Source organism: Tursiops truncatus, chromosome 9 (genome assembly GCF_011762595.2).
Source record: "Tursiops truncatus isolate mTurTru1 chromosome 9, mTurTru1.mat.Y, whole genome shotgun sequence".
Taxonomy (NCBI): Eukaryota; Metazoa; Chordata; class Mammalia; order Artiodactyla; family Delphinidae; genus Tursiops; species Tursiops truncatus.
In genome coordinates this window covers 94,223,017-94,239,386 of record NC_047042.1, presented here as the reverse complement: position 1 = coordinate 94,239,386, position 16,370 = coordinate 94,223,017, and the positions used below count along the sequence as shown (strand labels likewise).

Below are 16,370 nucleotides of genomic sequence, written 5' to 3'. Positions count from 1 at the left end.
GAGCCTGTGCAGCCCGCCACTGTCAGGGTCCCATGATCCAGGGACAACTTCCCCGGGAGAACACATGTCGTGCCTCAGGCTGTTGCAACAACATGCCGGCCTCTGCCACCGCAGGTTCATACTGCATTCTGCACCCCTCCCTCCCCCCGGCCTGAGTGAGCCAGAGCCCCTGAATCAGCGGCTCCTTTAACCCCATCCTGTCTGGGCAGGAACAGATGCCCTCAGGCAACCTACACCCAGAGACGGAGCCAAATCCAAAGCTGAGCCCCGGGAGCTGTGCGAACAGAGAAGAGAAAGGGAAATCTCTCCCAGCAGCCTCAGGAGCAGCGGATTACATCTCCATAATCAAATTGATGTACCTGCATCTGTGGAATACCTGTATTCCAGGTACAAATCATCAAATAATACAACAAATCATCCCCAAGTTGAGGCGGTGGACGTTGGGATCAACTGTAGACTTGGGGTTTGCTTTCTGCATCTAAATTGTTTCTGGTTTTATATCTATCTTAGTTTAGTATTTAGAGCTTATTATCCTTACTGCCGTTGGTATATTTGCTTATTGATTTAGTTGCTCTCTTCCTTTATATTTTATATTTTTCCCTTTTTCTCCTTTTGCTTCTTTGTGTGATTCTGTCTCTACAGCTTTGCTTTTACCATTTGTCCTGGGTTCTGTTTGTCAGGTTTTTTTTATATATATTTTTAGTATAGTTTTTAGCACTTGTTATCATTGGTAGATTTGTTTTTGGTTTGGTTGCTTTCTCCTTTTTTTAAATTACTTTTTTATTTTTAATAATACCTTTTAAAACATAATTTTATTTTCTTTCTTTCTTTTTTTTCTCCCTTTTCTTCTGAGCCGGGGGGCTGACAGAGTCTTGGTGCTCCAGCCGGGTGTCAGGCCTGAGCCTGTGAGGTGGGAGAGCCAAGTTCAAAACAGTGGTCCACCAGAGACTGCCCAGCCCCACGTAATATCAAACAGCTAAAGCTCTCTCAGAGATCTCAAACTCAGCACTAAGACCCAGCTCCACTCAATGACCAGCAAGCCACATTACAGGGCACCCCATGCCAAACAACTAGCAAGAGAGGAACATAAACCCACCCATTAGCAGAAAGGCTGCCTAAAATCATACTAAGTTTATGGACACCACAAAACACACGACCAGATGTGGTCCTGCCCACCAGAAAGACAAGTTCCAGCCTCATCCACCAGAACACAGGCACAAGTCCCCTCACCAGGAAGCCTACATAACCCATTGAACCAGGCTTACCCACTGGGGGCAGACACGAAAAACAACGGGAACTATGAACCTGCAGCCTGCAGAAAGGAGACCCCAAATACAGTAAGTTAAGCAAAATGAGAAGACAGACAAATACACAGCAGATGAAGGAGCAAGGTAAAAACCCACCAGACTTAACAAATGAAGAGGAAATAGGCAGTCTACCTGAAAAAGAATTCAGAATAATGACAGTAAAGAGGATCCAAAATCCTGGAAATACAATGGAGAAATACAAGAAATACAAGAAACATTTAACAAGGACCTAGAAGAACTAAAGAGCAAGCAAACAATGATGAACAACACAATAAATGAAATTAAATAAATGGAATTAAAAATTCTCTAGAAGGAATAAATAGCAGAAAAACTGAGGAGGAAGAATGGATAAGTGACCTAGAAGATAAAATGGTGCAAATAACTACTGCAGAGAAGAATAAAAAAAAAAAATGAAAAGAATTGAGGACAGTCTCAGAGACTTCTGGGAAAACATTAAACGCCCCAACATTTGAATTACAGGGGTCCCAGAAGAGAAAAAGAAAGGGTCTGAGAAAATATTTCAAGAGATTACAGTTGAAAACGTCCCTAATATGGTAAAGGAAATAGTCGATCAAGTCCAGAAAGCACAGAGAGTCCCATACAGGATAGATCCAAGAAGAAACATGCCAAGACACATATTAATCAAACTATCAAAAATTAAATACAAAGAACAAATATTAAAAGCAACAAGGAGAAAGCAACAAATAACATACAAGGGAATCCCCATAAGGTTAACAGCTGATCTTTCAGCAGAAACTTTGCAAACCAGAAGGGAGTGGCAGGACATATTTAAAGTGATGAAAAGGAAAAACCTACAACCAAGATTACTCCACCCAGCAAGGATCTCATTCAAATTCGATGGAGAAATTAAAACTTTTACAGACAAGCAAAAGCTAAGATAATTCAGCAGCACCAAACCAGCTTTACAATAAATGCTAAAGGAACTTCTCTAGGCAGGATATACAAGAGAAGGAAAAGACCTACAATAACAAACCCAAAACAATTAAGAAAATGGTAATAGGAACACACATATCAATAACTATCTTAAATGTAAATGGATTAAATACTCCAACCAAAAGACATAGACTGGCTGAATGGATACAAAAACAAGACCTGTATATATGCTATCTACAAGAGACCTACTTCAAACCTAGGGACACATACAGACTGAAAGTGAGGGGAAGGAAAAAGAAATTGCATGCAAATGGAAACCAAAAGAAAGCTGGAGTAGCAATTCTCATCAGACAAAAAAGACTTTAAAATAAAAACTATTACAAGAGACAAAGAAGGACACTACATAATGATCAAGGGATCAATACAAGAAGAATGTATAACAATTGTAGATAATTATGCACCCAACATAGGAGCACCTCAGTATAAAAGGCAAATGCTAACAACCATAAAACGGGAGATTAACAGGAACATGATAATAGTGAGGGACTTTAACACCCCACTTTCACAAGTGGATAGATTATCCAAAATGAAAATAAATAAGGATACAGAAGCTTTAAATGATACATTAAACAAGATGGACTTAATTGATATTTATAGGACATTCCATCCAAAAACAACAGAATACACTTTCTTCTCAAGTGCTCATGGAACATTCTCCAGGATAGATCATATCTTGGGTGACAAATCAAGCTTTGGTAAGTTTAAGAAAATTGAAATCGCATCAAGTATCTTTTCTGACCACAACGCTATGAAAATAACTATCAATTACAGGAAATAATCTGTAAAAAATACAAACACATGGAGGGTAAACAATACAATACTAAATAACCAAGAGATCATTAAAGAAATCAAAGAGGAAATCAAAAAGTACCTAGAAACAAATGACAATGAAAACACGACGACCTAAAACCTATGGGATGCAGTAAAAGCAGTTCTAAAAGGGAAGTTAATAGCAATACAATTCTACCACAAGAAATAAGAAACACCTCAAAAAAACAACCTAACCTTAAACCTAAAGCAGTTAGAGGAAGAAGAACAAAAAAACCCCAAAGTTAGCAGAAGGAAAGAAATCATAAAGATCAGATCAGAAATAAAAAGAAATGAAGGAAACAACAGCAAAGATCCATAAGACTAAAAGCTGGTTCTTTGAGAAGATAAACATTGATAAACCATTAGCCGGACTCATCAAGAAAAAGAGGGAGAAGACTCAAATCAATAGAATTAGAAATGAAAAAGGAGAAGTAACAACTGACACTGCAGAAATACAAAGGATCATGAGAGATTAGTACAAGCAACTATATGCCAATAAAATGGACAACCTGGAAGAAATGGACACATTCTTAGAAAACCACAACCTCACGAGACTGAACCAGAAAGAAGTAGAAAATATAAACAGACCAATCACAAGCCCTGAAATTCAAACTATGATTAAAAATCTTCCAACAAACAAAAGCCCAGGACCAGACGGCTTCACAGGCGAATTCTATCAAACATTTAGAGAAGAGCTAATACCTATCCTTCTCAACTCTTCCAAAATATAGCAAAGGGAGGAACACTCTCAAACTCATTCTACAAGGCAACCATCACCCTGATACCAAAACCAGATAAAGATGTTACAAAGAAAGAAAACTATAGACCAATATCACTGATGAACATAGATGCAAAAATCCTCAACAAAATACTAGCAAACAGAATCCACCAGCACATTAAAAGGATCATACACCATGATCAACTGTGGTTTATCCCAGGAATGCAAGGATTCTTCAATTTACACAAATCAATCAAAGTAATACACCATATTAACAAACTGAAGGAGAAAAACCATACAATCATCTCAATAGATAGAGAAAAAGCTTTCAACAAAGTTCAACACCCATTTACGATAAAAACACTCCACAAAGTAGGCACAAAGGGAACTTACCTCAACATAATAAAGGCCATATATGACAAACCCACAACCAACATCGTTCTCAATGGTGAAAAACTGAAACCATTTCCAAGAACAGGAATAAGACAAGGTTGCCCACTCTCATCACTATTATTCAACATAGTTTTGGAAGTTTTAGCCAGAGCAATCGGAGAAGAAGAAGAAATAAAAGGAATCCAAACTTGAAAAGAAGAAGTAAAGATGCCACTGTTTTCAGATAACATGATACTATACATAGAGAATCCCAAAGATGCTACCAGAAAACTACTAGGGCTAATCAATGAATTTGGTAAAGTAGCAGGATACAAAATTAATGCACAGAAATCTCTTGCATTCCTATACACTAATGATGAAAAGTCTGAAGAGAAATTAAGGAAACACTCCCATTTACCACTGCAACAAAAAGAATAAAATATCTAGGAATAAACCTACCTAAGGAGACAAAAGACCTGTATGCAGAAAACTATAAGACACTGATGAAAGAAATTAAAGATGATACAAACAGATGGAGAGATATACCATGTTTTTGGATTGGAAGAATCAACATTGTGAAAATGACTATACTACCCAAGGCAGTATACAGATTCAGTGCAATCCCTATCAAACTACCAATGGCATTTCTCACAGAACTAGAACAAAATATTTCAGAATTTATATGGAAACACAAAAGGCCCTGAATAGCCAAAGCAATCTTGAGAAAGAAAAACGGAGCTGGAGGAATCAGGCTCCCTAACTTCAGACTATACTACAAAGCTACAGTAATCAAGACAGTATGGTACTAGCACAAAAAAAAGAGATATAAATCAATGGAACAGGATAGAAAGCCCAGAGATAAACCCACACACATATGGTCACCTTATCTTTGATAAAGGAGGAAAGAATATACAATGGAGAAAAGACAGCCTCTTCAAGTGGTGCTGGGAAAACTGGAAATCTACAACTAAAAGAATGAGATTAGAACACTCCCAAACACCACACACAAAAATACACTCCAAATGGATTAAAGACCTAAATGTAAGGCCAGACACTATAAAACTCTTAGAGGAAAACATAAGCAGAACACTCTATTACATAAATCACAGCAAGATCCTTTTTGACCCATCTCCTAGAGAAATGGAAATAAAAACAAAAATAAATAAAGGGGACCTAATGAAACTTAAAACCTTTTGCACAGCAAAGGAAATCATAAACAGGATGAAAAGACAACCCTCAGAATGGGAGAAAATATTTGCAAATGAAGCAAATGACAAAGGATTAGTCTCCAAAATATACAGGCAGCTCATGCAGCTCAGTATCACAAAAGCAAACAACCCAATCCAAAAATGGGCAGAAGATCTAAACAGACATTTCTCCAAAGAAGATATACAGATTGCCAACAAACACATGAAAGGATGCTCAACAACACTAATCATTAGAGAAATGCAAATCAAAACCACAATGAGGTATCACCTCACACTGGTCAGAATGGTCATCATCAAAAAATCTACAAACAATAAATGCTGGAGAGGGTGTGGAGGAAAGGGAACCCTCTTGCACTGTTAGTGGGAATGTAAATTGATACAGCCACTATGGAGAACAGTACAGAGGTTCCTTAAAAAACTAAAAATAGGCCTTCCCTGGTGGCGCAGTGGTTGAGAGTCCACCTGCTGATGCAGGGGACACGGGTTTGTGCCCCGGTCCGGGAAGATCCCACATGCCGTGGAGTGGCTAGGCCCGTGAGCCATGGCTGCTGAGCCTGCGCGTCCGGACCCTGAGCTCCGCAACAGGGGAGGCCACAACAGTGAGAGGCCCACGTACCGCAAAAAAAAAAAAAAAAAAAAACTAACTAAAAATAGAACTACCATACGACCCAGCAATCCCACTACTGGGCATATGCCCTGAGAAAACCATAATTCAAAAAGAGTCATTTATCACAATGCTCACTGCAGCTTTATTTACAATAGCCAGGACATGGAAGCAACCTAAGTGTCCACCAACAGATGAATGGATAATGAAGATGTGGCCCATATACACAATGGAATATTACTCAGCCATAAAAAGAAATGAAATTGAGTTATTTGTAGTGAGGTGGATGGACCTAGAGTCTGTCATACAGAGTGAAGTAAGTCAGAAAGAGAAAAACAAGTATGCTAACCCATATATATGGAATCTAAAAAAAAAGGTTCTGAAGAACCTAGGGGCAGGACAGGAATAAAGACGCAGACGTAGAGAATGGACTTGAGGACACGTGGAGGGGGAAGGGTAAGCTGGGACAAAGTGAGAGAGTGGCATGGACATATATACACTACCAAATATAAAACAGATAGTTAGTGGGAAGCAGCCACATAGCACAGTGAGATCATCTCGGTGGTTTGTGACCACCTAGAGGGGTGGGGTAGGGAGGGAAGAGGGAAGAGAGGCAAGAGGGCAGAGATATGGGGATATATGTGTATGTATAGCTGATTCACTTTGTTATAAAGCAGAAACTAACACACCACTGTAAAGCAATTATACTCCAATAAAGATGTTAAAGAAAATACAATGAGAAGCAAGTGAAAGGATTCAAGCTGAACAGGGGCACGGTATGATTCATGCTTGGAAAGATAACTTTGTCATTGCAAAAGATTCTAGGGAGGCAAGAGTGGGAGTTGTGAGACTATTGGAGGGTGCTCAGGGAAGGTGACAGTAACCTTGAAAGCGGTGGTTTCAGGGAAGTGAGTGCACTGAAGATCCATTTTAGAAGCATCTTTAATGGTAAATGATGGATTAAATATGGGAGGTAAGAGAAGAGAGAAATCAAGGAGGAATATCAGGTATATGGCTTATCATATGGAATTGTGCCATTTACTATGATGGGGAAATCTTGGGATGTTAACGGACATTTCCTCAGATTTGAAGAGATGGCAATGGGCATGAATTTGGTAGGGTTTTGTTTTGACGAGTTTTAACATGAAGCCTGAACAATCAGTCCAGAATATTCTCTATTAATAATTTATCAATTATTGCTAGATGCTGGGAAATTTGCTAAGTATTTTTTGAATATCCCATTTAATCTACAAAACAAACCAGTGAGGAATTGTTACTCTGATTTCACAGAGGACACTGTAGTTTAGACTGATTAAGTAACATTTCCAAGTTTGAGAGTAATGAAATCAGAATTACAGTGAAGCCATGGTCTGTCTGACTACAAAAGCATAGCCTCAACCGCTAGGCTCTCTCATGTACAGATAAGGAATACCAGATTTTGCCCTCAACACCTTTTTTATATTTAAAATTTCTGATAACTTTAGGAAATGTTCTCTAACTGTACTGAAATTTCATTATAGGCACAGGCTATTAGAGATGAGCTCAAATTTTAAGAAATGTGACACAGATACGTATTTAATCATATAAAACAGCAATGAACATATAGAAATGCCTGGTAAATGTATCAGAGAAGAGATAATCATTAGATTGAGTCTTAAAATATAAATAAGTTAGAGGATGAGGCATTTTAGGCAGATGAATCAGAGTGAACAAAGGCATAGAGATAGGAAATAGCCTGACATTTTCAGGGAAGTAACTCATTAAGATTTACCTGCTCTGTGAGTGGGCAAGTTAATGAATGAACAGAAAAGGAGAGACAGAAAGTGGGGGACAGGAGAGCGAGAGAAAGGAGGTGGGGGAGAGAGAGAGAAAAGGAGAGATAAAATAGTGTTAAGGACCAGATCATGGAGACCTTCATATGAAGTACTAAGGGATTTAAGAATTATCCCGTATTATAGACAGTAAGTAATCACTGAACGTCTTTCAGCAGCTGATAACATCCTCACATTCCACCCTGGTTACTGATGTGAGGGAGGGTGGATCTGGATGCGTCAGGGTTGCCAAATCAGAGATTAAGACACTAGTTGGAATACACCCTCATACTTTACAGACACACTCTTAAAGACACACACAAAGAAAAGAAAAATCACCCCAGTTACAATTTGTTAAAGAAAAAAGACAACCAATATTTAGACATACCTGCTCATAAGTCAAACAAGTAACTTTGCACTCCTAGAGGAAGCTCAACAAAAGACCTCCCTCTTTCTCATCAACTACATGAAGAGCGCATAAGCACTAACCATTGCACACAGATAGGAGGAATTAACTATATGTGTTGTCAATGTATTATCTTACCATAAACTTTGTAGACCTTTTCACTCATAGTAGTTGCTACTCCACTACCGTGTACTCAAACTTGTTACCCCCTCATTTGAGATTTTTACCAATGATCTAGAATCAAACACCTTAGCTTTTTCTCTCCATTCTTGTGCCTGCTGTGTGTACACTTTCTTTTAATTCTGTCTGGATTCTGTACAAGGGTAGATTCCAAGCAATTAAAATTTGATAAAAATATAACCTCCTTCCCTGTCAAGACAGCAGCAGTTTTTGTAGCCACCATCACAAATGAATTGCCGGGAAGATGCAGCAGCCTGCAGTACAGGGATGTCAGAAGGCATAACAGGAATCTGTAGGTTGGGATCAGAACCGGATGTGCTTGTTTCTGACCCAACTTCAAGAGATGCCCCTCAAAAATAGTAGGGGGAATGTGTTCTCTCTGCTCACTGCATATATGGCTGTACTTAAGAGTTCAGAAGATGAGATTATCACCCTGACTGATTGCTGGAGATTGAGGGTGGGTAGGAGGGAGAAGCGTGATAACAGAATTAAAATTTTGGATTTAAACATTGCCGTGCTATATGAACCTGAAACAGAGGTGCCTGTATCGTTAGAAGGTGATGTTCTGAGAGGGGACACTTACCTTGGCTCTCAGCAGCCTCTGAGGGGGTAGAATGTGAAAAGAAATTCTTCACTGATTCTAAAATAGAAGAAGTAGAAAAGAAAGGTTCAGGTATTGAATAGCTGTGAGGAACCCACTCTCTAAAACCTACAAAGTGTGAAAGGGCACAGATTACCCAACTGCTTCCAAACTGATCGCCAGGACCAGATGAGAGGTGAGCCCTGGGCACCAGGACCACATCTGTGCCTGATGTGGCACCGGGATGACCATGCCAGCACCCTGGGGCCAGAGCACCCATTGCCTTCCTGGTGGAAGCTACAGTGGTCGTAGGCACACCAAGCTGTGAAGATCTTTGCATTCTGAGGGCTTTATATGCTTTCAAGACTTTGCCCTACATCTCTGCAAACACCCAAGAGAAAAGTACTTTGACAATGGCAGTTCAGGCCTCTCGTGGGAGCCATGAGAAATTTCTATTTGCCTATTGTACAATCTTACTTATTTTATACAATATTAGTTCCACAGGGGAAAGAAATTCACTCATGGCTACATGCTTTGAGAAGAACCACATTTGAATTTATTCTTTGCTGAAACACGAAAAGAAGAAAAAGTACTACTTTTAAATCTATTTATAGATTTTCAATTATTATTCAATCTTCAGTTGCTTGAAACAGGATAATCATATCAGCACTCCAGGGGAGATATTAATATCCAAAGTAAACATATTGCTAGACTTCAGTAAAATTTTAAATAAAAGGTTTTGTTTTAAATGCTTGTGCCATAATTGTGCGCTAAATAAATTTATCATGATGGGATCATTATTACTTTGTCAGCTGCCTTTGGGAACCACTTGACCAGTATTTCATGTTCTGGGACAAAACTCTAGTTTACTAAAATCATTCCTCTGTAATCTGATGAACTCTTAAGTACCCTCACAGAAAGAAAAGCTGTCAAATTCACTGGGGTTTCATAAAATGATAAATGGAAATATTGGCAGTTATAAGCAATTCAGTCTGCCACATGTGTTTATGGTAATCAAGCAGCCTTTAACATAGTTTATCTTAGGGCTGAAGTATAAAAAACAAATTGCAACAAATAAAACTAAGGCATTTCTTTCAAATCCCTGACCCCTATTTATCTCAAAATCCTAGCATCCCCCAAAATGTCTGCCATCCGCCAAAACGTTTCATTTGATATCATCCACAATTTTCCAAAATGGATTTTAAATCTATCATGATGTGGTGGTCACTAATGGAAAGAAATGGCAGAGTGTCCACCAAACAATAACTGCACTAACCACGTTCTGGTCACCTGTTGTGGTGGCAGTGTGCCAGGGAGACTAAAAAGGGGGAGCACACTTCTACTCCAAAGATAGGGAATGTCCGTCTAGTAGTTCTATGAATTACTGTGTCTGTGAGCCTTTATACAGCACGTTTAGGGTCCGAACTTCATACAAATAATCCCAAATAGGTTAGAGATGCTCATCAGATACAAACCGGCTATATTCCATGACATGCTGACACTATCTTATCCTAGCAGCTATACAGGCTTTTCTTGGAGCTGTTTTTTTATACTTGTTGGCAGTTCCAGGTTGGAGAATTTTGCAGATCTCTGTCCAGGATATGTGGGAAGCATTAAGGAAACCCAGGGAACTCACTGTCTGTTGTGTTGTCCCTCAGGTCCTGAGGTCCCTTGGCTATGTTTTTCCTTTCTTCGGTGTATTCTTGTATCTGTTCTGTTATGCCCAGATTTTTTAATTGTAAAGGACAGTTCACTTTTTTATCGCTAAGTGGTATTCCAGTATACGGATATTACCCTGTTTGTTATCTATTCACCACTTGATGGACATTTGGTTCTGCTTGAGGCATGCTTTAGACACTTACCCAAGACGTATATATCTCTGCCTTGGTCTTCACTTCCTGCAGAGCCTGAAGGTCACCCAGAGGCGAAATCCTTCTCAGCCTTTTTCTAAGCATGACTCCAGCCTTGAGCATGCCTGAAGCCTTCTCAATTCTCTGGCATGTACCTGAGGTTTTAAAAGCCCTTATTCTCCTATATGTATCCTTTTCCAGCCTCTTCCTTCCCAATCTTTTCAGTCTGGCTGTTGGCTGTCTCGACTGTTAACACTAGTGTCAGGCTGCAATACTTTTGCCCTTAAATACTTTCCGCAAACGCCACATGGAAAGCCATCCCAGCCCTAAGAACACTGAGTCAGTGAAACAAAGGCAAGCCTTTATGTCAGTCCTTCAGGTAGCTGCCAGATAAGTTGAAACAACCAAAATTCTTTGACAATAAGGTCCAGATTGCTGGTTTTAACTAGCAACCTCCACCAGGAGTATAGACTGTCACGTTCATGGCTGTCACCAATATGGGAGGTGAGAGGTAATAAGTGGGCAACTGAAATGCCCCAGCACTATTTTACCAAAATGCAGCAGTTTCAGTCTTTATTAATCTTTCCCCTTTTTGTAGTCAATTTTTTACTAGATTTCGGAGTTCTACAAAAGTTAATTCCAAAAGTTTTTGCCAGCTTATTTGCTGTTTTGTGGAGAAATAAAGTCTTGAAATTCCCTATTCACCGTTTTCAGTAATGTTTACAGAAACATTACCTTAAATATGTATAGAATATAATTTATATTTATATATTTAACCTACATATTTAAATGCATATACACACACACATACTTTGTATATTGTCTTTGCATCTTTCAACTTTGCCAAACTCCCTTATTAATTCCAAGGGCTTTATTGTAGATTCTTGGAGATTTTCTATGTAAATGATAATGTTGCCTGAGAATAAAAATGATTCTATTTATTTCTTTCTAATTTGCATTCCTTTTATTTCTTTTTCTGGCCTTATCACTTTCCAGATAAAGAAAAATGATGATCATGGACATCAGGTACTGTTCACAATCTCAAAGGGAAAATTATTCAGTTCTTCACCGTTAAGTATGATGTTAGCTACGTTATTTGTATATAAACTTTATTAGGTTAAGAAGTTTCCTTCTACACCTAGTTTGTAAAGATTTTTATAATTAATGTTGAATTTATTTACTTTTTTGCCATCTATTGAGGTGATCAATTGGTTTTCCCTTTTAGTCTGTTGATATACTGAAATATGTACACTGATTTATTTAAGGATGCTGAACTAAACTAAAATATAAACTGTTCTTTTTTTGTAAATTACCAGATTTTATTTGGTAATATTTTTAGAATTCTGTGTGTCTGTTCCTGAATGTTATTGGTCTGTGGTTTTCTTCTTGTAATGTCTTGGTTTGGTTCAGTGTGAGGGTAATACTGGCTTCATAAAATAATGTGGTGTTTACTCCTTTTCTGTTTTTTGGAAGAGTTTGAACTAGTATATATAGTTTAATAGAATTCACTAGAGGAGCCATCTGGGCCAGGAAAGGTTTTTCATTGTACCTTCAATTTCTTTTATAGGTAGAAAATTTGCAGGTTACCTATTTCTTCTTATGCAGGTTTTGGTACTTTTTGATTTTCCAGGATTTTATCTATTTCATCTAAATTCTTGAGATTATTGGTGTAAATCTATTGAAAATATTGTCTTAGTATTTTTTTGAACAAATTAATTTTTTGAAGTATAGTTGATAACAACGTTGTGTTAGTTTTTCTGATGTAGACCAAAGTGTATATATTTTTTCTTTTTCATATTATTTTCCATTATGATTTATTACACAATATTGAATATAGTTCCCTGTGCTATACAGTAGGACCTTGTTTATCTATTTTATATATAGTAGTTTGTATCTGCTAATCCTAAACTCCCTATTTATCCCTCCCCAGCCCCATTTTCCCCTTTGGTAACCCTAAGTTTGTTTTCTGTCTGTGAGTCTGTTTCTGTTCATGAATGAGTTCATTTGTGTCACATTTTAGATTCCACATGTAAGTGATATCACATGGTTACCGTCTTTCTCTTTTTGATTTACTTCACTTAGTATGATAATCTCTAGATCCATCCATGTTGCTGCAAATGACATTATTTCATTCTTTTTTATGACTTAGTAGTATTCCATTGTATATACGTACCATATCTTCTTTATCCATTCATCTGTCAATGGACATTTAGGTTGCTTCCACGTCCTGGTTACTGTAAATAGTGCTGCTATGAACACTGGATGCATATATCTTTTTGAAATATAGTTTTCTTGTGCCCAGGAGTGGGATTGCTAGATCATATGGTAATGTTATTTTTAGTTTTTTAAGGAACCTCCACACTATTCTCCATAGTGGTTGTACCATTTACATTCCCATCAACATTGTGGGAGGGTTCCCTTTTCTCCACACCATCTCCATTTATTATTTGTAGACTTTTTGATGATGGCCATTCTGACTGGTGTGAGGTGATAATCTCATTGTAGTTTTGATTTGCATTTCTCTAATAATGGAGTATGAGCAGAGGTCTAGGGTATGATCACCAAAGTTGATGGCTGAAGTGGGTCAGAGGACAAAACAATGGAAAGAAATAGAAAGTCAAATAACAGAGATGCTAGGATACTGAATGGATCTTTTGCACTGATGTAGAAATTTTCACGTGTACAACAGAATTAGTAGTAAACCAGCGTAAAATAAGGAGGATGGATGGTAAGTGAAGGAAAAAAGAGTGGATGATGGTGCAACAGTCTGATACCATATGCTTCAAAGGAATTGAAGTAATTTAGGAAAAAGTAAAAAGAGCAATGGTCTGGAAGTGGCAGAGGATCAGGAAAGATACCCTCTTCACTTTCCTACTCAGTATTAGAGAAAATATAAGAGAAAATGAGTGTGCATTTCAGAGGACGGAGTGGAATCAGAGCTCTCAGTGAACAGTCGGCTTGACATTCAAGTACGAAAGAGAAGAATACATTTTTAAAAAGCCATTCAGAATATAGAGCATTTTGCTGATAATGGAGCACAAGTTTCAGGGGACAACTGGGAATGATTGTGATAATCAGAGCAGATTAGTATTTTGGTCAGATATTTAGGACAAATTGAGATAAAAGCCCAGATGATGAAGGACAAGCTGTAAACTGTGGACTTCCTGCCAAGCCTCAGATACACAGGGTTAAGAGGCATGAAAGAATTACTTGGGATAGTCTCTTAAGGGAAAGTGGTTAATCAGAGGTAATTAAGACCTCTTTCTAGACACTGGGCTATATCCAAGTCCTTACTCCCTCGGGGGCAGCAGCTTCATTTTGTACTCCCCACTCTGGCCTTTGTTTCTTCACTTTCAACATAAAGAAATTTAGAGTTTTGGTTTTCTTTTTCTTAAAGATTTGATGAAAGTTCATAATAATGCAATTGACAAGGAAATTTAGTTATTTCTGACATATACATTTTAAAGTAATAACTAGAATTATGACTTATAACATTATAAAAGAACATATAAGATTTTTAGAACTTTCATGTAATATCTGAAATATTTATATTAACATATTTTCATACAAATAACCCAAAGAAAGTTTAGTTGTTTTTTTTCTGTTTGTTTTTTTATACTGCAGGTTCTTAATAGTCATCAATTTTATACACATCAGTGTATACATGTCAATCCCAATCGCCCAGTTCATCACACCACCACCCCCACACCTTCTGCTTTCCCCTCTTGGTGTCCATACTTTTGTTCTCTACATCTGTGTCTCAACTTCTGCCCCACAAACTGGTTCATCTGTACCATTTTTCTAGGTTCCACATATATGTGTTAATATACGATATTTGTTTTTCTCTTTCTGACTTACTTCACTCTGTATGACAGTCTCTAAATGCATCCATGTCTCTACAAATGACCCAATTTCATTCCTTTTTATGGCTGAGTAATATTCCGTTGTATGTATGTACCACATCTTCTTTATCCATTCACCTGTCGATGGGCATTTAGGTTGCTTCCATGTCCTGGCTATTGTAAATAGTGCTGCAGTGAACATTGGGGTGCATGCGTGTTTTTGAATTATGGTTTTCTCTGGGTATATGCCCAGTAGTGGGAGGGCTGTGTCATATGGTAATTCTATTTTTAGTTTTCTAAGGAACCTCCATACTGTTCTCCATAGTGGCTGTATCAATTTAATTCCCACCAACAGTGTAAGAGGTTCCCCTTTTCTCCATACCCTCTCCAGCATTTGTTGTTTATAGATTTTCTGATGATACCCATTCTAACTGGTGTGAGGTGATACCTCATTGTAGTTTTGATTTGCATTTCTCTAATAATTTGTGATGTTGAGCAGCTTTTCATGTGCTTCTTGGCCATCTGTATGTCTGCTTTGGAGAAATGTCTATTTAGGTCTTCTGCCTGTTTTTGGATTGGGTTGTTTGTTTCTTTAATATGGAGCTGCATGAGCTGTATATATATTTTGGAGATTAATCCTTTGTCCACTGATTCGTTTGCAAATATTTTCTCCCATTCAGAGGGTTGTCTTTTCGTCTTGTTTATGGTTTCCTTTGCTGTGCAAAAGCTTTGAAGTTTCATTAGGTCTCATTTGTTTATTTTTGTTTTTATTTCCATTTCTCTAGGAGGTGGATCCAAAAAGATCTTGCTGTGATTTATCTCAAAGAGTGTTCTTCCTATGTTTTCATCTAATAATTTTATAGTGTCCGGTCTTATATTTAGGACTTGAATCCATTTTGAGTTTATTTTTGTGTATGGTGTTAGGGAGTGTTCTAATTTCATTCTTTTACATGTAGCTGTCCAGTTTTCTCAGCACCACTTATTGAAGAGACTGTCTTTTCTCCATTGTATATCTTTGCCTCCTTGTCACAGATTAGTTAACCATAGGTGCGTGGGTTCATCTCTGGGCTTTCTATCTTGTTCCATTGATCTATGTTTCTGTTTTTGTGCCAGTACCATATTGTCTTGATTACTGTAGATTTGTAGTATAGTCTGAAGTCAGGGAGTCTGCTTCCTCCCACTCTGTTTTTTTCCCTCAAGACTTCTTTGGGTATTCGGGGTCTTTTGAGTCTCCATACAAATTTTAAGATGATTTGTTCTAGTTCCGTAAAAAATGCCATTGGTAGTCTGATAGTGATTGCACTGAATCTGTAGATTGCTTTGGGTAGTATAGTCATTTTCACAATGTTGATTCTTTCAATCCAAGAACATGGTATATCTCTCCATCTGTTGGTACCATCCTTAATTTCTTTCATCAGTGTCTTATAGTTTTCTGCATACAGGTCTTTTGTCTCCCTAGGTAGGTTTATTCTTTTTGTTGCAGTGGTAAATGGGAGTGTTTCCTTAATTGCTCTTTCAGATTTTTCATCATTAGTGTATAGGAATGCAAGACATTTCTGTGCATTAATTTTGTATCCTGCAACTTTACCAAATTCATTGATTAGCTCTAGTAGTTTTCTGGTGGCACCTTTAGGATTCTCTATGTATAGTATCATGTCATCTGCAAACAGTGAGTTTTACTTCTTCTTTTCCAATTTGTATTCTTTATATTTCTTTTTCTTCTCTGAT

The 16,370-nt window shown here is 37.7% G+C and overlaps 1 long non-coding RNA gene across 1 annotated transcript in view; it reads right to left on the bottom strand.

Annotated features, from left to right (window-relative positions):
- Positions 1-16,370, bottom strand: part of LOC109549748 (uncharacterized) — a 339,321-nt gene that overhangs the window by 57,137 nt on the left and 265,814 nt on the right. Inside the window, exon 6 of the long non-coding RNA XR_012334133.1 lies at positions 8,954-9,010. This is a non-coding gene — a long non-coding RNA (uncharacterized lncRNA). The remainder of the gene's footprint in view (positions 1-8,953; positions 9,011-16,370) is intronic.